Source organism: Monodelphis domestica, chromosome 6 (assembly GCF_027887165.1).
Source record: "Monodelphis domestica isolate mMonDom1 chromosome 6, mMonDom1.pri, whole genome shotgun sequence".
NCBI lineage: Eukaryota > Metazoa > Chordata > Mammalia > Didelphimorphia > Didelphidae > Monodelphis > Monodelphis domestica.
Window position 1 is genome coordinate 144,460,906 of NC_077232.1, and position 23,780 is coordinate 144,484,685.

A 23,780-nucleotide genomic window follows, 5' to 3' on the forward strand; every position below is an offset into this window, starting at 1 on the left:
CTGCCAGTACTATCTTCTGTTCCCAATGAAGAGGATTTGGAAGCATAATTTTAGAAACCAGTATTTTTGTCATCCTCAGGCATTCATTTGATGATGTTAAATTCATTTGATGGAATGAAAGAGCTGAGAATATGACACAGAATGTGTCTCAGAGTCAATTCTTGAGGTCCATCCAATGGCCTCTCTGAGGACCAGGGTCTGTCTGCCCAGGTGTGGCGTCATGGGCGGATAAATGAGGTGAGACACACTGCATTCAGTCCACATACACAGGCATCACACACAGTGCTCTGCAATGGTATCATGGTATGTTTATTATATAGGTTTTGGATACATACACATAATCAATTCTCTACATATGTGACATTCTACAGTTTGATTGGATATTATCCAATCACCTAAACAACACTCTTGTGATGTGACTACGACAAAGAATTCTGTTATCATTAATAGGCTTCTACAATACTCCATGATAGATATGATTAATGTGAATAAAGCCATTTGTAGGTTAGTACCCCTTGACCTGCTGAGAGGATCATTGTGCTTTTGGTCAGCTTTCACTATCCATCATAATTGCTTATGAGATGAACAACAAAGCATATTCTCATCTAGGTGTGAGGACTTTAGGCAGACCAATTTGGGGGTTTTCCTCAATTTACAAGTTCTGTTTTTCTTGTGTTACTTTGAAGTGCCTAGCGATGCAGCTTGGCTTTTGTTCCAACAAATTCATTCATGTATGGTAACTGTAGGACAAGATTCATTTTATAGTAGGGCCTTGGAGTGTATCTTGTGCTAGAGAAAGGAGGAGTCATGGGCAGTAGTCTTTGGACTTTTATTCTGTAATTGCAATCTTTTTTGGGCTAATAACCTAAGGGGCTTAAAGTAGGGTATATATTTATTTATCCTATAAGTATTTGCTCTCATGTTATTTCTCCTGTATTGGGGAGAGAATAATAATCACAACAAGTCCACTAGTGGGTAAAATTTGGGGAAAGAAGTCACAAAAGGGGATCAGCGGGGAGCCCTCATTCTGGGGTCTGCTTTGCTGACTTTCCTTCCTCTGACCATGACCTTGTCAAACAGTCAGAGTATGATGGCCTCTGGCATCTTCTCTCTTTTTATTTTTTTAAAGTAAATGACTTCATCTCAATTTGGACTTGACATATGGTGGATCCTAGATGCCGGATAATAATTGGAAAGCAAACAAGAATAAGAAAAAATAAGACAAGAACAAATCCACAGGAAATGAGGGTGTGAATGAAACTGTTATGGGATACAATGGAAGAAACATTGTCATAAAATGATTTTACAATAGATGAGGCCAAATAAAGGGAAGTACTGGAATGGCTAATATCCATAATTTGTTTATGCCGTGTTTTCAGGTCAATAGAAAATTCTGACCGGTTCCAAATTCCAAAGATGTGTTGTTGTATATTCTCCCAAGGAATATCTGATTGATTATAAGAAAGGGGGAGAAACACAAATCCATTTGTACTCAGCATGGCACTTTGATTTAAATCTCACTTTTATATTCTGTAACTGCCAATATAAATGATGGCTTCTTCTAAGACATTTAAATGAGCCTCTAACCCCTTATCTATATGTTCCTGGGTTAAGAGGGCCAGGCAGACAGCTTGAACCCCTCAGTATTTGGGGGGAGGTTAGTTGTTAAGTCATAAGGATTCCTATCTCCTACTTCCCTCACCCAACACCCTCATTCTCCCTGAGTTGTGAGTCTCCAAGAATAAAGCGTTATCCCCTTAGATCAGATCTGACTGCTTTCTAACATCAAGGAAGGGGATTGAAGACTTGGGGAGAAACATACCTTTCCCCCCAAGGAAGAGAGCTAGCTCTAGAGGCAAGAGAATTACCCTGCCTCTCAGAAATATCCAAGATCAAGAAGGGAGGCAGTGGGTCATTTCTCTAAGACCTTCTCCTCCAGTCATTAACCTCCATATTCCAAACCTGACCTCTGAGGAGACATATTCTGTCCCTCTGGAAGACAATTTGTGCTGTCTTCCCCAAGAGGAAGAGAGGGATAAATAAAAGTATTTTGGAGTAGAAAGCATTAAAAGCAGCAGGGACCAGAAAAGACCTTTGGAAGAAAGTAATATTTGAACCAAGTCATATGGGACTTGGATTTAAGAGGTTGGAGATGAATGGACAGTGTGTTAGATATGGAGAAATAGCCAGTGGAAGGGCACAGAGGTTGGAGCTGGAGTTGCTAAGAACATCAACTAGTCAGTGAGGCTAGATCATAGAGTATGTAAAGAAAAGAAAATATATCATTATTGGAAAGGTACAAAGGGTAAAGTTATAAAGAGTTTAAATGTAAAAATTAAAGGTTATGTTTAATGCTGGTGGCAATAGGGAGCCAATGGAATTTATCAAATAGAATGGTGGCATAGTCAGACCTTTACTTACAAAACATATTTTGGCAGTGTAAGAGAGAGAAAATCAGATCCAGCAATGCAAAGGAATGGCCCAAGTGGGGGAAGGGCAAGAAGACTCAAGATTGCAGAAAGGAACAGAGGAACTGGGGGAAGTTGAAACTGGTAGATAACGTCTTCTTGTGAGCTCTCCTGGAGTGGAGGGTCTGAGAAGAGGACCTCTGAGACAGAGGATCCCTCTGAATATTGACTACCTTTCAGTAAACCCTTAAATCTCTCTGTTTCCAGCTGAAGACAAAAAAAGTAGATTGGGACTTTATAGAAAGCTGTTTACTAATAAGATTTCTCTCTATTCCCAAAATTGTTCTGGACTTCAAATATTAGCCAGATTAGGTTAGGAAGAAGGACAAACCCCACAACTGACCAAAAGGAGGGTCAGGCAGACAGCTTGAACCCCTCAATATTGGGGGGAGGTCAGTTGTTAATTCATAAGGATTCCTATCTCTCTGTCTTATGAGTCTCCAAGAATAAAGTGTTATCCCTTTAGATTAGATCTTCCTGCTTTCTATGATGTCACAGTTTGTATCTAGAGCCATATAATAAGAAACAATATGACATTATGGAGAAGAGCCAGTCTCTTGGAAGGTCTGGATTAAATTCCTGCCTCTGACACACTTTCTATTCTCCTGGGCAAATCAATTCATCTTGCATTGACCTAGGAAACAAAGTTTATAAACTGCAGGAGAGTTGTTTTTTAGAATCAATAGAATGAATTTCTTCAGTAGGAATTCCCTATAAAAGAATGGCTCTAGACCTAAATAAAAACAATAAACAAATGAATGAATGAATGAATGAATGAATGAATGTAGGAGGGGATAAAAAGTGCTAGATTTGGAGCCGGAAGACTTCAATTCTAATCTTGGTTTTTCCACTTCACACTCTTTAGATTCTTAAATTATTAGGGTCTCAGTTTCCTTTTTTGTAAAATGTGGGTGTTGGATTAGATGACTAGAAAGTTCCCTTTCTCTTCTAAATCTATTATCTATAGCATATATATGATTTCTATAGGATAAAAATCCTTCCCTTTGACTTATTCAAATTCCAAATCTTGTTCAGAGTAAGACCATTTCATCCTTTTGTATTTTCTCTGGACACGGAGTACAATGAATTGATTTCCTCCTGACAATCATCCTTCACATTCTTGAGGATAGTCATTAACTATCTACCATTGCCTCTTTAATCTCTATAGTTACTGAGATAGTGGATTAAGGTCCCTATTTTCCAATTTTTGAATTAATTCTCCTTGCCCTTCTTGGTCTTGCCAGTTTCTTGATTTCTCATTAGCTAGAAGACAAAACTAGATGCTAGATTTTAGAGAGAGGCTTATAAACATTGTACACCTTAAGAAGGATGGCTTAACATTTTTTCCTTTTATTCTAGCTAATACAACTAGTTTATTATCTGCACTATTAAACCAGTCATTAGAAAGGAGACTTCTCTGTGGTAGCTTTGGATTTCCTAATAACTTGAAGTATGACTTCAAGGTAATGCTGAAATATTACCTTAGTAATTTAGAATGAAGTTTAGTAATTTTAGTTCTTTAAAGCCATTGGATCATTGACTTAGTTACAAGTGAAATTAGAAGTTATCTATTCTGACCCCTTTATTTCACAGATGAAGAAACCAAGTCCTAGAGAACTTAAATGACTTGCTTCCAATAATTTAGCTAGCAAATGATAGAAGTGAGATTTTAATCCAGGTTATAAAATACCAAATCCAAAAGAAGGCCAGTTTCCTTCTCTTACATATAAGGAAAGCAAGGAACTAAGAGATGAAGTGACTTGTTTGAGAGCAGGTAAGTAGTTACTGGCAATACTGGGATTTCAGTTCATCTGCCCTTGCTGTATTCAAGCTCCAAATCCTCTGATTTTCCCTTGAAACATTCTTTTCCCCATTAAATTACACTGAGTAATTTTAAAAAGTATAAGTATTAAGTACTCTTTCTTAAGAATAACCATTAGGTATGGTTTATATTTAAAGTTAAGGATTTCAACCTGATTATTTTAAAAATGGTTTTGATTATATTTCCTCCAAGAACATTCTGGCTAAAGCTAAAATTTTCAAAGAACAGATAGTTTGCTTATTAATTGAACTTGTAGGAATGCTGCTCATATGGCCATTTGAAATGTCTAAAATTATGTGCCTTTAATAATGTGTATATAACTACCTAAGTTCACAGAATCTTATTATTTGATTGGTCTTAGGGGAATGGAATTTCATAGATGTAGCAACTGATACAGTTAGTGTGTATTGCCAATCAATGAGCATTCACTGTGTATCTGCTATGCACTAGATATTATGGTAGGCATAAGGAATTTAAAGACAAAAAGGCAAATAGGATGCAAATAAAAAATAAAGTGGCATTTCCATATTCTTTAGGAGCTTATTGTTGTTTACTCATATCTGACTCTTTGTGATTCTGCTTGGAGTTTTCTTGTCAAAGATATTTGGAGGGGTTTGCCATTTCCTTCTCTAGCTCATCTGTAAACTGAGGAAACTGAGTCCAAGAGGATTAAATGACTTATCCAGTCCCACAGTTAGTAAGTGTCTGAGGCTGGATTTGTACTCAGGAAGATGTTTTCCTGATTCCATGCCCAGTATTCTATAGACTGTGTCACCTCACTGCCTTTTACAGAGCTAACATTTTATTAGTATTAAGGCTGTTGAGATCTGTGATAGAAGAGTATTCCTACTGATAAAGTAAGGTAAGTAAATATTGATCTCATGGTGCTACATAGCAGTGACAATATTGATTATCTTTTCTTCTAAGGTTCAGTATTGACCAATTTTTTTTGAATGTTAAGATCACTCTGCTAAGATTGAAATTATCCCATATTTTAACCAGGGCCACAATAGATTGTTTGCTAAATTCATTGTTGATATGAAAATAAAAATCAGGAGACCTGGCTTCTTTTTTCTAGCTTGGCTTCAGATTAGTCAGGGAGCAATGTGAGAGTAGGATGAAGACAGTACAGATTTTTAACTGTAGTTCTTTAGATATAGCTAGAGAAAGCAGATATCTCAAGATGAGATCATTGTTTATTTCAGCTGTCTTTGACTTGATCCATGGTTTGAAAAGGACTTTTTTTCCCTAATTTTGGAATAGTACATTCTTCCCAGAAATATCACCCATAAACCTTACAAAGAATTCCAGGAATGAGAACAGAGCACTGGAGGCACTTACTCTAATGTAACTCTTGGAAGTAGTGACTCATCTTCTGCCAATCACATCACAGACAAAGCTCTGGGACAGGTATTATAGAGCACTTGGGGTTAATTAAGTCTCATCTCTAATGTGTTTAAGAGTTTTCTCTTCCAAAAGTGTCATCCTTTAGAAGTCATGTTAAAATATCATTATTTCACCTTTACTACTACATTTTTTTCCCTTGAGTAGGTTTTCTCACATAGCAGTATATCATGGCTGGCACTGCTTCACACTTTGGAGGAATTTGATGAAATCACTAAACCTATACAAAATACCATCCACCAACAGACTATTAAGAATAGTGCAAATTAAATGAAGTTGAAAATACATTTTACTTAAACTTTAACAACCTTCCATACTCACTTCCAGCTCCCTGCATTCCTTTAGAATGAATCCTCCTTTAGAGACAATCTTTGCCTTGTTCTGAATGTACAAATTCATCCTCTTTTTCCTCTTTGCTCTCTAGGAAGTGGACATATGGATTTCAAACATAAATCATCCTGTAAAATTGAATGTATATTCCTCTTTCCTACAATTTGGGAGAGAAATTAATCATAATATTCACTTAGCTTTCATTCAATTTTATGTTTAGATGGCTCAAAGCCCATTCAAGACATATAGGATACCCAAACTTATTTTAAGAGGTGTACATAGGGCACATACACACCATAAAATTAAAAAAAAGGATATGTATACATAAAGACAAAATAATTAAATATAAGATAATTTAAGCAGGAAGGCGCTAACATTTGGGGGGAATCCAGACAATTCCATGTGCTAAAGGAAGGTAGAAATGAAGGAGAGCACGTCCCAGGCAAGGATTAGACCAGTGCTATGCATGAGGGGTAAAGAGAAGACCAGTTAGGCAGGATGATAGAGAGCAGGTGGGAGAGTAATCTTCAGTCATACAGGCAAGATAGGTTGGAGTCAAGTTGTGAAGGACTTTAAAGACAAAACAGTGAAGTTGATGTTTTAAACTAGAGGCAATGGGGAGCCTTCAGGTTGATTGAATAGGAGGGTGACACAGTCAGATATGTGCCTGAGGGGAAATCACTTTGCCAGCAGCGTGTAGGATGAACTGGAGTGGTGAGAGATTTGAGTCTGGGAGAGCAATAGGATGCTGCTGCATTAATCCAGGTGGGAGGTGGCCTGAACCAAGGTGGTAAATGTTTAAGTGACAGGAAGGGGGCAAATGTAAGAGGGATGAAGCTAGGAATGGCAAGATATGATGACAGATTGGATTTGTGGAGTGAAGGAGAATAAAGAATTGAGAATAATGCTTAAATAGAATCCAGGAGATTGTAAGAATGGTGTTGTTTTTCAGCAGAAATAGTGAAGTTGGGAAAAGGGAAAGATTTCCTGGGGAAAAATCATGAATTCAGTTTTGGACGTGGTGAAATTGAGATGTCTCTGGAACATACAGTTTGAAATGGTGTTGAGGGACCAAAGCTTGCATGGAATTCTTCGCTGGGTTAATTAAATTTACCTGATTCTTGAAATTTAGATTCTGAGTTTATCTTTCCATCTCAAAACCGTTTTAAGTCTTTTTTTTGATGTCTTCTATTATTTTCTGCTTTAAAATTACCTCATTGTGCTTATCTCTTGGCTATATGGGCCAAACAACTCTTTGCTTTCTGTCTTGGATTCTCAGTGTAACAGAGAAGCATATAGTTTCTTATGTGCCTTTTCTCTTGAGGCTAAATATTCTTCACAGTTCAAATTTTGGGTGTGTCTTAGGAGAGTATTAAAAGTGTCTGAAGGGAAGTGGAAGTAATGGAGGTTATGAGATGAAAAGCTTACAGTTACTCAGGTCACTCTTAGGAAAACTTCTCTGGAATAGCAATGAACCTAGACATATATCTTTAATTATTTAACTCTTACAAGTTTTTAGAATTGCACAGAAAAACTAATTTCTTTACCTTTGCAGTAATTCAGTTCCATCTATCATCCAAATTTCCTAGCTTTATTTTATAACAAAGAACAAATTCAACTTGCAAAATGATTTATTTAGGTAATTCCCTTAAAGTTATTTACCTATTGGCTGTCTGTATAGGTTTTCTGGTTGGTACTGTCTAGTTAAAATTTGCTCCCCTCAGCAAGAGTTAGAAAAAAAAATCCTGGGGGCAGCTGGGTAGCTCAGTGGATTGAGAGCCAGGCCTAGAGATGGGAGGTCCTAGGTTCAAATCTAGCCTCAGACACTTCCCAGCTATGTGACCCTGGGCAAGTCACTTAAGCCCCATTGCCTACCCCTTGCTACCCTTCTGCTTTATAACTAATACACAGTATTGATTCCAAGATGGAAAGTAAGGGTTTTTTTTTTAATTCCATTCAAAATCACTCTAAACTATATAAAATACCTGGGAATCTACTTTCTCAGGCAAATATAGCAATTATATGAACACTATTACAAAAAAACTTCTTACAAATAAAGCCAGATCTAAACAATTGGAATAATATTAATTGCTCATGGGTAGGTTGAGCAAATTTAATAAGGACAATTCTGCCCAAATTAATTTATTTATTCAGTGCCATGTCAATCAAACTACCAAACAATTATTTTGTAGAACTAGAAAAAATAATAACAAAATTCATCTGGAAGAACAAAAGGTCAAAAATATCAAAGGAACTAATGTGAAAAATGTGATGACTGGGAGCCTAGCAGTACCAGATCTCAAAATAAAGCAGTAGTCATCAAAGCAATCTGGTACTGGCTCACGAATAAAATGGTAGATTGGCAGAGTAGATTAGACACACAATATACAGAGGAGTAAAACTTGCTACCCCCCCTTTTTTTAAACCCTCACTTTCCATCTTGGAGTCAATACACTGTATTGGCTCTGTAAACCTTAAAATTTCTTAGACTTATGAATGTTGGAAATTTCCCCATTGGAAAATTTCATACTGGAAAAAATTTCCTACTGATAGTACGAACTCTATTGGAACGTGAAACCCCTTGGCATGGGAGGATCCTTCTCCTGCCTACTTAAGACTACTTTAGGACAGAAATCTTTTGCTAAACAATGGAAAGGGTTTTGACCTATGCTTAAGCATAGAACAGGAAGTTCTTTGAGTCATGATTGATTTTAGAATTGATACAATAGAGATACTTGGAATGATAGAACCAGGTCTTGGAAAATACAACCTCTACCCTACTTAGAGTAACAGGATTTAGGAAGGGCTGCAGCAAAGATCAAGATTTAATTATTTGAAAATATGACCTTCAACAGACATGTGCAAAGTCACAGACCTCTGGGAGGTCCTGGGTTAAACTAGAGCCACCATTGGCACAGGGGAGACATCAACAGTGATTGGTAGATGTGAGAACTGAGGGGAGGGAACTTAGATGGTTTCCTTAAAGATAGCGGGGTCTGAGGACAGGGGGAGGAGAGTTTTTTGCTCTGAGAGGTTTTGCTCTGAAGGTGTCTGAGAGGAGAGAGCTCCTGGAGAGGTCTTGAAGGAGGCTGTGGAAGGAGAACTCAGGAGGAGTCAGGAGGAGAATTCTCTGGAAGATTTCTTAAAAGGAGGCTCTCTTGAAGGTGGAGCCTGAGGTTGGCATGAGAAGCCTTACCTAGAGAGATCTTGGGTGAGTGATAAAACCAACTGACTGATTTATTCATTCTTATTCCTTTCTTACTTTCTCTCTTTTTCTATTGATTAATCAGTGTATTATAAATTAAAATTTCTCTATAAAACCCAGTTGGCTTGGGCATATTCATAAATTGGGAATATATTCCCTAGCGACCATCTTATATTTATATAAAACCAAGACACAGTAGAAAACATATTTCAGTGGTCATAATTGATATATATATATATTTCCCTTGCTCCAAAACATTTTAAATATCACAGCTCCAAGGTAGAAGAGTGGTAAGGGCTGGGCAATGGGGGTTAAGTGACTTTCCCAGAGTCACCCAGCTGGGAAGTGTCTGAGGCCAGATTTGAACCTAGGACCTCCCATCTCTAGGCCTGACTCTCAATCCACTGAGTCACCCAGCTGCCCCCTTTTAAAGATAACAAACTTCACTGCTGAGGATGTCCGAAAAGGAGTTTTCTTCCATGATAAGAAAAAAAAAATTCCTCAACAACACCTTTAATTTTTGTCTTTGTATCCCTAGCTCTTAAACTAGCATAGTGCTTGGCACATAAAAGACACATAATTAATGTTTAATAATTAAAGAGAAGTGCTCGATAATGCCAAAAACTGAGGAGATGTCAGAATGGATGAGGAAAAGGCCGTGGCATTTAGAAATTAAAATTTTTAGTGTGGGGTTAGAAGTTCAATTGCAAGGAGAAAAGGAGTAAGTGGGACTTAAGGAAAATGGAGGTTAACAAGTAGAAATAGTCCTTTCTAGGAGTTTGGCTGTGAAAAGGAAGAAAATCTAGCATGATAGTACAGCTAGCATGCTTTGTATTTGGCTTGCTCTCTCTTTGGGCCAATCTCTTCACAAAGCCTCATTAGCTTTTAGCATTCTGGGAATTCTCTCTCTCTCTCTCTGTCTCTCTCTGTCTCTGTCTCTGTCTCTGTCTCTCTCTCTCTCTCTCTCTCTCTCTCTCTCTCTGTCTCCCCCTCTGTCTCCCCCTCTGTCTATCTGTCTGTCTGTCTGTTTCCTTAATGATGTGATGATGTGGCCAAGTTAGGACAGTTCTCTATATATTGTATTATTAGCTAGAATGTGAATGTGACTTCCATTCTGGATGCAAAAACCATCACTATTTGTCTGTAAAGTGCTTCTGATGTGTACCCCAAATATTTCAGCCTGTACAGGAAAAGAGAACAAATTGACAAAAGAGTTCAAATATGGGAAATTTCTAAAATATACTCAGATGGAAACAGTTTTGGGGAGGTAATTATGAGCAGAGGTCTCCCTCCCCTCTCTGGTTTTTTTTGGTTCACCTCGGGGTCAGAATTTTAGCTTTTGAACTTTTTCCCAGTAAGAGTATTACAGCTGAGCAGGCTTTCCTATTAGCAGCTTGACTAGCTGAATTCTGGTGAGAAAAGAGCATGTCAGGCCAATGTTTTAACTCAATCATATTTCTGCTTGGTGAGGCAATGCTCTTAAGCTGTGCAATGCATGCATGCTTTGCAAGGGTGGAACATGCCTGTCTTTTCTCGAAGAAAAGTAGTATTCTCAATGCTTTTTAAATGTTTTTTGGAAAAATATTTGTATGCTAGATCTACTAAGTAATATCCTATCAGTCTATCCAAGAATGGAATGGAATTATTCATGCCTGAACGTTTGGTCATAATCTAAATGATTTTAGTTATCTGATCTTCATGCCTCTGTTAGCTCTGTTTCAGTGAATAGAGAGCTATCATATGAATTTGTTTTGATGCATTTCAATAAAGATTTCAGTACAGATGTATTTTTTGCAAGGGAGGGATGGGATGGTTCTTTTTCTAAGAGATTAAGATTTCAAATTATTTTTAAATGCTTTTGGAAGTGTTGTACTTACTCAATCTATTTGGTAATTTCATATCTATTCAACACTGGAAGGGACTTATTCATGCTTGAGTGTTTGTCCTTCATCTGGATGATTTTAACTATCTGATCTGATATTCCTTTATTATCCCTGATTCAATGAGTAGATGCCAGATTATGCCATCTCACTGAACTTTTATAGTTTTGTTCTTGTTATTCAGTCACTTCTAGTTATGTTGACTTTCATGACTCCATTTTGGGGTTTTCTTGGCAAAAATCATGGAGTGGTTTGCCATTTCCTTCTCCAGCTCATTTTGCAGAAGTGGAAATAGAGGCAAACATGGTTAAAAGACTTGTCCAGGGTCACACAGTTAGTTAGTGGTTGGGAGTCCAGATTTGAACTCAGGAAGTTTAGTCTTCCTGACTCCAGTCCTGGAGCTGTATCCCCTGTGCCACCCAGCTGTCCTTATGCCATTGAGTTGATTTAAATTCAATAGGTGACAGCTATTATTCTCTAATCTCTGTTGGGGACAAAAAGACACAAGTGGCGACCCTTACCCTCAAGGAGCTTAAATTCTATTGGAGAAAAAGTTCATATTCTACTGTGTTTCAATAATCATAAACTCCTCAAATACTTTACTCTTATGTTTATATGTCTATTTCAATAGAAATACTGGGAAACATAAGCAGAGAGAAATGAAAAGGTATATTATTTGGAGGAAAGGATTTGAATTCTAAATGATCACTATTGAAAATATTAGTAATATGGAAATAGATCTTGATCAATGACACATGTAAAAAGCAATGGAATCGCTCCTTGTTTGTGGGAGGAGGTAGGGAAAGACTATGAATCATGTAACCATGGGAAAATATTCTTAATTAATTAGTTAATTAAGTTTTTAAAAAATACAATAAAAAAAGAAAAGGATTTGATCTATTGATGACACTAGTAACTCATTCTCATCTTTTTTTGATGAGGTTTAGATGGAAATGGTCCTGGGACAAGTCCCTATCCTATTTTAAGACAACTTCAATAGCAGACAGGACAATAAGGCTGACATAGAACATGTTCTGTTCCCATAAGCTTTTTGTTTTTTTTTTCTGCTTTAGTGCTATATCTTTAAAGTTTTCATTCAAAGTGATTTTGAAATTGTGGGCATTTGAATTAAAACCTTGTTCTCAAATTCTTGCAAATCAATATTATGTCAGGATAGTTGTAGGCAACAGTTTTGTCTATGATGACTACATAATTAGTATTACTTATTATTTTCATCATTGCTGGTGGGTTTTAATTAGAGGTAGTCCTGAGATAAATTGCTATCTGGCTATTTTATTTCTATTATTCTATATGGACTCTAAAGAAAGTGCTCATCTACATTAGGAGAAATAATTCCTTTATCTGATGGCTGGAGTGCAGGGTCTGAGTCAGAAAGACCCGAGTTAAAATCCCTCCTTAGACTTACTAGCTATGTGACCCTAGTCAAGTCACTTAACCACTATCTGTAACAACAATAACAACAACAACAACAACAGAATAACATTAAATCTTCTTGAGTTTTGTTAGAAATCCTAGTTTGAAGATACTCTCAACTCTTCAGTTTTAACTAGAGCAAAAGCTCTGTACATCAAAATAATAAAGTTATCCTGAATGGTTATTTGACCAAGTTTAGCTGAATTGAAAAAAAAATGGTTAACTTAAAATAAAAGCAACATATTTGAATCTACTGTTAGGTTTTTTCCTCCCCACCTTTGCCTAATAATTTGTATATATAGATATCGCCACCAAATTAAGGACACATTGTGAACGAGTATTCACTGTGGAATCTGGAGGTTTGAGTCTAACCCAAACTCTGACATTTTCTTAGCTCTGTAAGCTCAGATCCTAACTTCTCTGAAACCAAGTTTCTTTATCTGTAAAACTGGAATATTTAGAATTTCATCACGTTGTCTTACAATCTTGAAGTAGGGAAAACACTTTGTAAATCTTTAAGTACTATTTTAATGTGATTCTATTTCATTCAAATTTACTATATTATTTGTCACTTAAATGTTAGAGGCCTGATATATACAATATATACAGAACATTGTCAAATTTATAAGGACATGAACCATTCTTTAATTGATAAATGGTCAAAAGATACAGACAGGTTTTAAATAAAGCAATGAAAGCTATAGATGACCATATGAAAAATGCTCTAAATAATTATTGACTAGAGAAATGCAAATCGAAACAACTTTGACATATCATTTCATACCTATCAGATTGGTTAAATGATAAAAGGGCAAAAAGATAAGCACTGAAGGGGACGTGGAAAACGAGGATATTAATATGTTGTTGATGGAACTGTGAACTGTTTCAACCATTTTGGAGGACAATCTGGAATTTTGCACAGAGTTCTAAAAATGTGATACTTTTTTGACTGAACAATACAGCTATTAGGTTTATTTCCTAAAGTGATCATGGAAAAAGGAAAGGGACTTCTGTGTTCTAAAATATTCAAAACAGCTCGTGTGGTGGCAAAGAACTAGAGTTTGAGGGGATGCCCATCAGTTGGAGAATGGCTAAACAAGTTGTGACTTATTATTGTGATAGAATACTATTGGGCCAGGAGAAATGATGAGCAGGTTAATTAAAAAAAATGGAAATATCTATGTGAAATTATGTATAAATGGTCATAACAAAGAGAATATTTTATACAGCAACAGAAATATTGTTTGAAAGTGACTTGTGATTGTTCACCTACAGAGAAAGAACTAATACATAGAAACAAGCAAGACATAGTTTTATAAATACCTATGTCTTTTTGTCAAATAATATATTCTTTAGTGACAGGAAGGGAAGGAAGGAGGGAGATACCTGGCAGTTTTAATGCAACAAATAAAATAAATTTAAAATAAAAAAGTCTATGTTTTCTAAATATAGAGTAATGGAAAAAATGAAATAAAAAAGTATCTTGAATAAAAGAAGTAAAATAAATAAAAGAAAACTTTATCCCAAGTGATAGCCCTATCTCTATGCACTGGACCTGTTGTTATATAAAAGATCTGGATTCAAGTACTGTCTCTGCCATTAGTTGCCCTAGGTTACTTTTTAATCTCTAATCCTCAGTTTCCTCATCTATAAATGATGATAATAAATGATGTAATATATACATAAAAGGGTGGTTATTAGGCTCAGATGAGATTGTATCTGGAAAGTCTCTTGAAAACTTCAAAACACTGTATGTGTTGTATGTGTCCATTCTCATTAGATAAATAATTATATTTAATTATAATTTTATGAGAACGGGCAGTTCCAGTCAAGAAATTTACTCTTATCTTAGTTTTAAAGTGTTATCTATGGATATAGAGAGCTTAAGTGACTTTCCCATAGCTAGTGTGTGGCAGAAGGAAAACAGAGATGATGCTGACTGACCTCTCTGACTGTTTTTAAGTCTTGATCTTTTATAAGAAGCCTTCCTCAAATCTTCTTAATTCTTATTCTTTTTCTTTGTTAATTATTTCCTATTCTATTTATAGCTTGCTTTTTATAGATTTGTTTGCAAATTGTCTCTCCCATTAGACTGTAAGTTCCTTGAGGACAGGGGATAGCTTTTTACATATTTTTGTATCTCCAGCACTTAGCAGTGTACCTGGCACACAGTGGGTGCTTAATAAATGTTTATTGATGTATTGGTTGCTTGATGACAATTGTGATGATAGCAGTGATGATGAAAATGGTATTAGACTTTTGCATCGTTAGAACACAAAACTCATGTCACAACATTGACTATGGAATAAATCCTAGAAAGTCATTAACTTGGAAAAAGAATCAGGAAAAATATGACTAAGTCCCACTACAAATAATAAAAAATTAAGCAATAAGGAGCTATTAAAAGACAGAGGAATTTCTACTTGATTTGGAAAGAATCCTCTAGGCAACATTTCTTTAATGTCAGTTTGCATTTATAGTAATATTAACATTTTTAAAAGGCAGTCAAGTGAATAGAAATCCATAACAATGAGGATATGGGAAGAGATGAGGTTGGAGAGAGGAGGGAGAAAATCGGGGAGGAAATATGTGGAATAGGAAGAGAAGAAAAGGGAAAGGGAGAGGGATGGAGAGAGATCCAGAGTTGCTTTCAGTCAAAATCCAAAATTGGAAGGAATTTAAGGGTCTGGAAGGTCTGATTTTAGAAGCTTTCCTCCTTCCCCTTCCATCAAAAAAAATTTTTTTATTTTTCTTTCTTCTTCAGGTATTTTCTTCTTAGCTTCAGGTAGAACCTGTATTAGAAGCTGGTGAAATACTGTATGAAATCCTGACTATGAAATTATTATCAGAACCTCACATGGAACTGATAGTATGCACACAAATGTATGTATATGTAAATATATGTATATATATATAATGTGCATAGGTATATCTTGTGCTATATGGATATATATTCATATATATAATATGTATATTTCAGTTTTGTAAGACCTAAAGAGACTGGGAAATTTTTGGCTCGGGAATAGTATGGGAATCCTAATTTCAGATTCTTATCATGATGAAACAAGCTCAGTCTGGAAAAGAATCTATTCTATAGTTCCTCACTCTCTTATAATGAGGGAGGATCAAAAGCCCAGAAATTCACTCTGATGCCCCTTCCACAGTGAAATCAGGGTGATATTTTTCTCTGTGATGATTAATGGCTCTCCCCAGCTCTCAAGGCATCTTAGAAATGCGAAGTGCCCTAGCACATAGTAGGTTTAAAATGCCTTTTCTGGTGTGTGAATGAAAATGCAAACATAAATGTCAAATTTCTCAGGGATGACACTTTTTACTTTTTTTTTTTAAATATATTTTATTTGATCATTTCCAAGCATTATTCGTTAAAGACATAGATCATTTTCTTTTCCTCCCCCCCACCCCCCATAGCCGACGCGTAAGTCCACTGGGCATTAGATGTTTTCTTGATTTGAACCCATTGCTTTGTTGATAGTATTTGCATTAGAGTGTTCATTTAAAGTCTATCCTCTGTCATGTCCCCTCAACCTCTGTATTCAGGCAGTTGCTTTTTCTCGGTGTTTCCACTCCCATAGTTTATCCTTTGCTTATGAATGGTGTTTTTTTTTCTCCTGGATCCCTGCAAGTTGTTCAGGGACATTACACCGCCACTAATGGAGAAGTCCATTACGTTCGATGATACCACAGTGTATTAGTCTCTGTGTACAATGTTCTCCTGGTTCTGCTCCTCTCGCTCTGCATCACTTCCTGGAGGTTGTTCCAGTCTCCATGGAACTTCTCCACTTTATTATTCCTTTGAGCACAATAATATTCCATCACCAACATATACCACAGTTTGTTCAGCCATTCCCCAATTGATGGGCATCCCCTCGTTTTCCAGTTTTGGGCCACCACAAAGAGCGCAGCTATGAATATTTTTGTACAAGTCTTTGTGTCCATTATCTCTTTGGGGTACAGACCCAGCAGTGCTATGGCTGGGTCAAAGGGTAGATATTCTTTTGTCGCCCTTTGGGCATAGTTCCAAATTGCCCTCCAGAATGGTTGGATCAGTTCACAACTCCACCAGCAATGAATTAATGTTCCTACTTTGCCACATCCCCTCCAGCATTCATTACTTTCCTTTGCTGTTATGTTAGCCAATCTGCTAGGTGTGAGGTGATACCTCAGAGTTGTTTTGATTTGCATCTCTCTGATTATAAGAGATGTAGAACACTTCTTCATGTGCTTGTTAATAGTTTTGATTTCTTTATCTGAGAACTGCCTATCCATTTCCCTTGCCCATTTATCAATTGGAGAATGGCTTGATTTTTTGTACAATTGATTTAGCTCATTATAAATATGAGTAATTAAACCTTTGTCAGAGGTTTCTATGAAGATTTTTTCCCAATTTGTTGTTTCCCTTCTGATTTTAGTTATATTGGTTTTGTTTGTACAAAAGCTTTTTAGTTTGATGTAGTCAAAATTATTTATTTTACATTTTGTGATTCTTTCTATATCTTGCTTGGTTTTAAAGCCTTTCCCCTCCCAAAGGTCTGACATGTATACTATTCTGTGTTTACCCAATTTACTTATGGTTTCCTTCTTTATGTTTAAGTCACTCACCCATTTTGAATTTATCTTGGTGTAGGGTGTGAGGTGTTGATCTATTCCTAGTCTCTCCCACACTGTCTTCCAATTTTCCCAGCAGTTTTTATCGAATAGTGGATTTTTGTCCCAAAAGCTGGGATCTTTGGGTTTATCGTATACTGTCTTGCTGAGGTCGTTTTCCCCCAGTCTATTCCACTGATCTTCCTTTCTGTTTCTTAGCCAGTACCAAATTGTTTTGATGACTGCTGCTTTGTAATATAGTTTGAGGTCTTGGACTGCAAGGCCCCCATCATATGTGTTTTTTTTTCATTATTTCCCTGGATATCCTTGATCTTTTGTTCTTCCAAATGAACTTTGTTATGGTTTTTTCTAAATCAGTGAAGAAGTATTTTGGTAGTTCAATGGGTATGGCACTAAATAGATAAATAAGTTTGGGTAGGATGGTCATTTTTATTATATTGGCTCGTCCTATCCATGAGCAGTTAATGTTTTTCCAATTGTTCAAGTCTAGTTTTAGTTGTGTGGCGAGTGTTTTGTAGTTGTGTTCATATAGTTCCTGTGTTTGTCTTGGGAGATAGATTCCTAGATATTTTATTTTGTCTAAGGTGATTTTGAATGGGATTTCTCTTTCTAGTTCTTGCTGCTGAGCTGTGTTGGAGATATATAGAAAAGCTGATGATTTATGTGGGTTTATTTTGTATCTTGCAACTTTGCTAAAGTTGTTGATTATTTCAATTAGCTTTTTGGTTGAATCTCTAGGATTCTTTAAGTAGACCATCATGTCATCCGCAAAGAGTGATAACTTGGTCTCCTCCTTGCCTATTCTGATGCCTTCAATTTCTTTATCTTCTCTAATTGCTACTGCTAGTGTTTCTAGTACAATGTCAAATAGTAGAGGTGATAATGGGCATCCTTGTTTCACTCCTGATCTTATTGGGAATGCATCTAGTTTATCCCCATTGCAGATGATATTAGCTGTTGGTTTTAGATATATACTGTTTATTATTTTTAGGAATGACCCTTCTATTCCTATGCTTTCTAGTGTTTTTAATAGGAATGGGTGTTGTATTTTATCAAAGGCTTTTTCTGCATCTATTGAGATAATCATGTGGTTCTTGCTAGTTTGCTTGTTGATGTGGTCAATTATGTGGATGGTTTTCCTAATGTTGAACCAGCCCTGCATCCCTGGTATGAATCCTACTTGATCATGGTGAATGATCCTTCTGATCACTTGCTGGAGTCTTTTTGCTAGTATCCTATTTAAGATTTTTGCATCTATATTCATTAGGGAGATTGGCCTATAGTTTTCTTTCTCTGTTTTTGACCTGCCTGGTTTTGGAATCAGTACCATGTTTGTGTCGTAAAAGGAGTTTGGTAGAACTCCCTCTTTGCTTATTATGTCAAATAGTTTGTATAGTATTGGGGTTAACTGTTCTCTGAATGTTTGATAGAATTCACAGGTGAATCCATCAGGCCCTGGGGATTTTTTCTTAGGAAGTTCTTTGATGGCTTGATGGATTTCAATTTCTGATATGGGATTATTTAAGAATTCTATTTCTTCTTCTGTTAGTCTAGGCAGTTTGTATTTTTGTACATATTCATCCATTTCTCCTAAATTGGTGTATTTATTGCCATATAATTGGGCAAAGTAATTTCTAATGATTGCCTTAATTTCCTCCTCATTGGAGGTGCTGTCCCCCTTTTCATCTTTAATGCTGTGAATTTGCTTTTCTTCCTTCCTTTTTTTAATTAGATTGACCAGTACTTTGTCTATTTTGTTTGTTTTTTCAAAGTACCAGCTTCTTGTCTTATTTATTAAATCAATAGTTCTATCACTTTTGATTTTATTAATTTCTCCCTTAATTTTTAGGATTTCTAATTTGGTTTTCTGCTGGGGGTTTTTAATTTGATCGCTTTCGAGTTTTTTCAATTGCATTTCCAATTGATTGATCTCTGCTCTCCCTTGTTTGTTAATATGAGCTTTCAGGGATATGAATTTGCCTCTGATTACCGCTTTGGCTGCATCCCAAAAGGTTTGAAAGGATGTTTCGCCATTGTCATTTTCCTTGATGAAATTATTAATTGTTTCTATGATTTCTTCTTTAGCTAAACGGTTTTGGAGTATCATATTGTTTAATTTCCAATTGGTTTTAGATTTGGTTTTCCATGTACCATTACTAATCATTATTTTTATTGCCTTGTGATCTGAGAAGGCTGCATTCATTATTTCTGCTTTTTTGCATTTGTGTGCTATGTTTCTGTGACCTAATGTATGGTCAATTTTTGTGAATGTGCCATGTGGTGCTGAGAAGAAGGTGTATTCCTTTTTATCCCTATTTATTTTTCTCCATATGTCTATTAATTCTAATTTTTCTAAGATTTCATTCACTTCTTTTACCTCTTTCTTATTTATTTTTTGATTTGATTTATCTAAATTTGATAATGGTTGGTTTAAGTCTCCCACTAGTATGGTTTTATTGTCTATTTCTTCCTTCAATTCTCCTAGTTTCTCCATTAGAAATTTGGGTGCTATATTATTTGGTGCATACATGTTGATTAATGATATTTCCTCATTGTCTAGAGTCCCTTTTAACAAAATATAATTACCTTCCCTATCCCTTTTGATCAGGTCTATTTTTGCATTGGCTTTATCAGATATCATGATTACCACTCCTGCCTTCTTTCTATCAGTTGAGGCCCAGAAGGTCTTACTCCATCCTTTAATTCTGACCTTGTGGGTGTCAACCCGCCTCATGTGTGTTTCTTGAAGACAACATATGGTAGGGTTTTGGATTCTAATCCATTCAGCTATTCGTCTACGTTTTATGGGTGAGTTCATCCCATTCACGTTCAAAGTTATGATTGTCATTTGTGGACTCCCTGGCATTTTGATTGCCTTCCCTAATTCTAACCTTTTCTTCTTCGGCTCTACCTTTTAGTCCAGTGATTTACTTTGAATCAGTCCCCCTTGTCCCCTCCCTTGATGTTTCCCTTTTTAGTCCCTCCCTTTTTGTTCCCTCCCCCTCCCCCCTCTCTTTCCCTCCCTTTTTGTTCTCCCTCTCCCCCTCCCCCCCTTGGTTTTCCCTTCTCCTTACCCTTGTTGGGTAAGATAGAATTCAAGATCCCAATGGATCTGGATGTTTTTCCCTCTCAGAGTTGATTTCCCTGAGATTGAGGTTTAAGTACCCCCCCCCCCTCTCTTCCTCTCCTTCTTATAGGAGTTTTCTTCCCCTCCCCTTCCCCTGTGAATCTTTGTGTGAGAACCATTATTCTATTTGGTCTTTCTTTACCCCCTATTTATACATTACATTTTCCCCACATATTAGTATACATAGGTTGATATAAATGTAGTCCTTATAGAAGAGAGTTTGAGCAAAAGAAGATAACATTTTTCCCCTTTCCTTAATATTTACCTTTTCAGGTATTCCTTGCTCTTTGATTTTCGGTATCAAACTTTCCACAGAGCTCTGGTCTTTTCTTTGCAAAAAGTTGGAAGTCTTCTATTTTGTTGAATGCCCATACTTTCCCTTGGAAGTAGATAGTCAGTTTTGCTGGGTAGCTGATTCTTGGTTGGAGACCCAGCTCTCTTGCCTTTCTGAAGATCATGTTCCATGCCTTACGATCATTCAGCGTAGAACTTGCAAGGTCTTGTGTGACCCTGATTGGCATTCCTTTATATCTAAATTGTCTTTTTCTGGCTTCCTGTAGGATTTTTTCTTTTGTTTGATAGCTTTGGAATTTGGCAATTACATTCCTGGGAGTTGTCTTTTGGGGGTTTAGTGTAGAAGGTGTTCTGTGAGCTCTGTCAGTGGCTGTATTGCCCCCTTGTTCTAGAATCTCTGGGCAATTTTCTTTGATTATATCTTGTATCACCATGTCCAGTTTGGTGTTTATTTCTGGCTTTTCTGGGAGTCCAATTATTCCTAAATTTTCTCTTCTCCCCCTGTTTTCCAGATCTATCACCTTGTCGGTGAGATATTTTATGTTCTCTTCTAATTTCTTGGTGTTTTGGCTTTGCTTTATTAGTTCTTGCTTTAAAGCCTGGTTTTCTTTTACAGTCTGGTCAAACTGGTTTTGTAGATGCGTGAATTTCTTTTGCATCATTTCCCACTTTTCCTCCCAGAGGGCTTCCATCTTTTTGGTCCTTTCTGATTCAAATTCTTCATGTGTTTGTGGAGAGTTTCTATTTCCTTTGGAAGATTTTGGAGAATTTTCTTGTATATCTTCTTCTATCTGCTCTGTATTTTGTATTTTGGCTCCATAGAATGTGTCCAGAGTCGCCCCTTTCTTCTTATTTTTCTTGGTATTTTGGGGCTTCTGTGCTTCTGTGGAGTTTGTCATCTCTGAACGTGGAGGATTGGCTTTTCTTGTCTTTGTCTGGTGATCAGAGGCTTTAGTCCTGGGCAGATGTTGGTTCTATGAGCGTTCCCTGGGTTAAACTGAATATGCCTCACTGGAACTGGAATGGAAGGGTCGGACCACGAGGCCACACTCTCCCCCTGGCTCGATTTCCGGAAGTTGCCTTCAGAATCCCTGGCCGTGAGGCTGTTTCGTCGGCCTGCTGGGGGATGGGCTGCCGCTTCCCCAAGCTCCGAGAGCACAGACTTTCACTGAGACTTGGATAGCAGGATCCAGCCCGTGAGGCTGTCTTGCCCGCCCTGAGGGTTGCTGTTGTTTTGACCAGCTCTCTGCAGCGGAGGCCCCAGGCAGTAACTTTCACCCGGACTGGGACTTGGGTAGAAGACCCTGAGGGTTGTTGTTCCTCAGACCCTGCTCTCTGAGCCCGGCGCGGCTGCCGCTTCCGGGAGCCTTGGACTCTGCGCTCCTACCCCTGAGGTCCGAGGGATCTCGGGTTCTGGCTTTTAAGGGGAGCCGTACCTTTTGAACCGGGTCCAGGTCCAGGAGGAGGGTTCCCAGGGTCTGTGCTGTTGATCGTTTTGAATTTCGGCGCCTTAGGAGCTTCTAGTTTGAGATTGGTCGGGAAGGGTTTTCCGGAGATCTGAACTTCAGCTTTCTCTAAGCCGCCATCTTAACCGGAAGTCGACACTTTTTACTTTTTTCAAACTTCTTAAATAGATACTTTGCTCAAGAGAAAATGTTGCAACTATATTTATTATTGATTAATCCTTGTACTCCATGTAGAAGTTAAATATTTTCCAGGTTTCATTTCACTAATTTCATTATGGGTAGCAATTTTCAGTGACTCCTTACTGCTTTTGGGATAAAAGACAAACTTAAAGTCCTTCTCATTATGGTTCCAATATTATGGCTCTAATCTGCCTCTCCAGGCATTCCACATTGTTCTGCTTCATGTTGTTTTGCCTCCCAGTCTACTCTACTCTTGCTACTTTTCATGTCACCTCCCCCCCCTCTGTGACTTTGCAAAGCTAGCCCCCAGCCAATATTGTTGTCTCTTCTTACTTCCACTTCTTGAAATCCTTTCAAAGTTTTCAACTCAGCTACTATATACTATATCTACTACTATCTCCATCTCCCTAGATTATTCTCTCTCTACCTCCCATCATTTTTTTTTTGCTTCTTGTATTTACTTATTGGTATTTATGTTGGATTCCTCTCTCACCTGACACCTTCCTCCTCTTTCTTCTCTCCCTTTTCCCAAGTAGAATATAAACTTCTTTGAGAAGCAGGAACTACTTTTCACTTTTGACTTTGTAGCTAGACCTTACAAATAGGTATTTAATAAATGTTTATTGTTGAATTGAATGTCAGTTACTGCCACCATCATCCTTATCAATATTACCACATTCAACTCTGAATTCTACTTGGCAAAGTTATTTCATTTGTGAATCAATCAAATTAAAATCTGTGTGTTTATATACATATCCTCAGATGTTATCACAACTCTCCCCGATGGAGCTCCATGAAGATGCCATCGTGGCAAGCTAATGGGGTCTTGCATAGACACAAGACCCCCATTATAATACATACACACCACACACACATATGCAGGAGAAATTCCCTCATTAGCTATCACTTCTATCTTAGAAGAGATCCCATTTCATTAATTAATATTCATTATGTGGTAGAAGCAAAACCTCTTCAGTGAGGCAAAAAGTCCTGACAGGTCCCACAGTTCAACTGATTCTACCTGTCACTTAAACAAAATAAAAGGCTTCAGAATAAGCAGGAAAAATGGCATTACTGTGCAGAGTTGTAGGAAAATGACTAATTTATGTCAGAAGCAAACTGCTAACATTGTAATATTTAAGCATTATTTTTTATAAAAGAACAAACCGAAGATTACTTGGGACACTTTCATATACAATTAGTGTTTTCATGGACCCAGAGTCATTTTGAGATCCTCTGATTGAGAGGACAGACTTTAACTTCATGTGAGAAGGGCTTCATTTCCTCCACCCACCAAGATTCTTAACTGTCAGTATAATGATAGACATATGATTGGATCTTCTGAGACTTCAATTTTCTCATCTGTAGTCTAAGAATAATGATGCCCACCACCTATCCACCTGTCGCTCAGAGAGATTGTCATTGAGCTATGTAGCTCCGGGTAAAAGAATATGGCATGATAAAAAGAAACAGCAAAAAATAAATCTAAGTGGCTAAATCCCAGGGTCCTAGGACTTAGAACTGGAAGGCATCTTGAGACCATC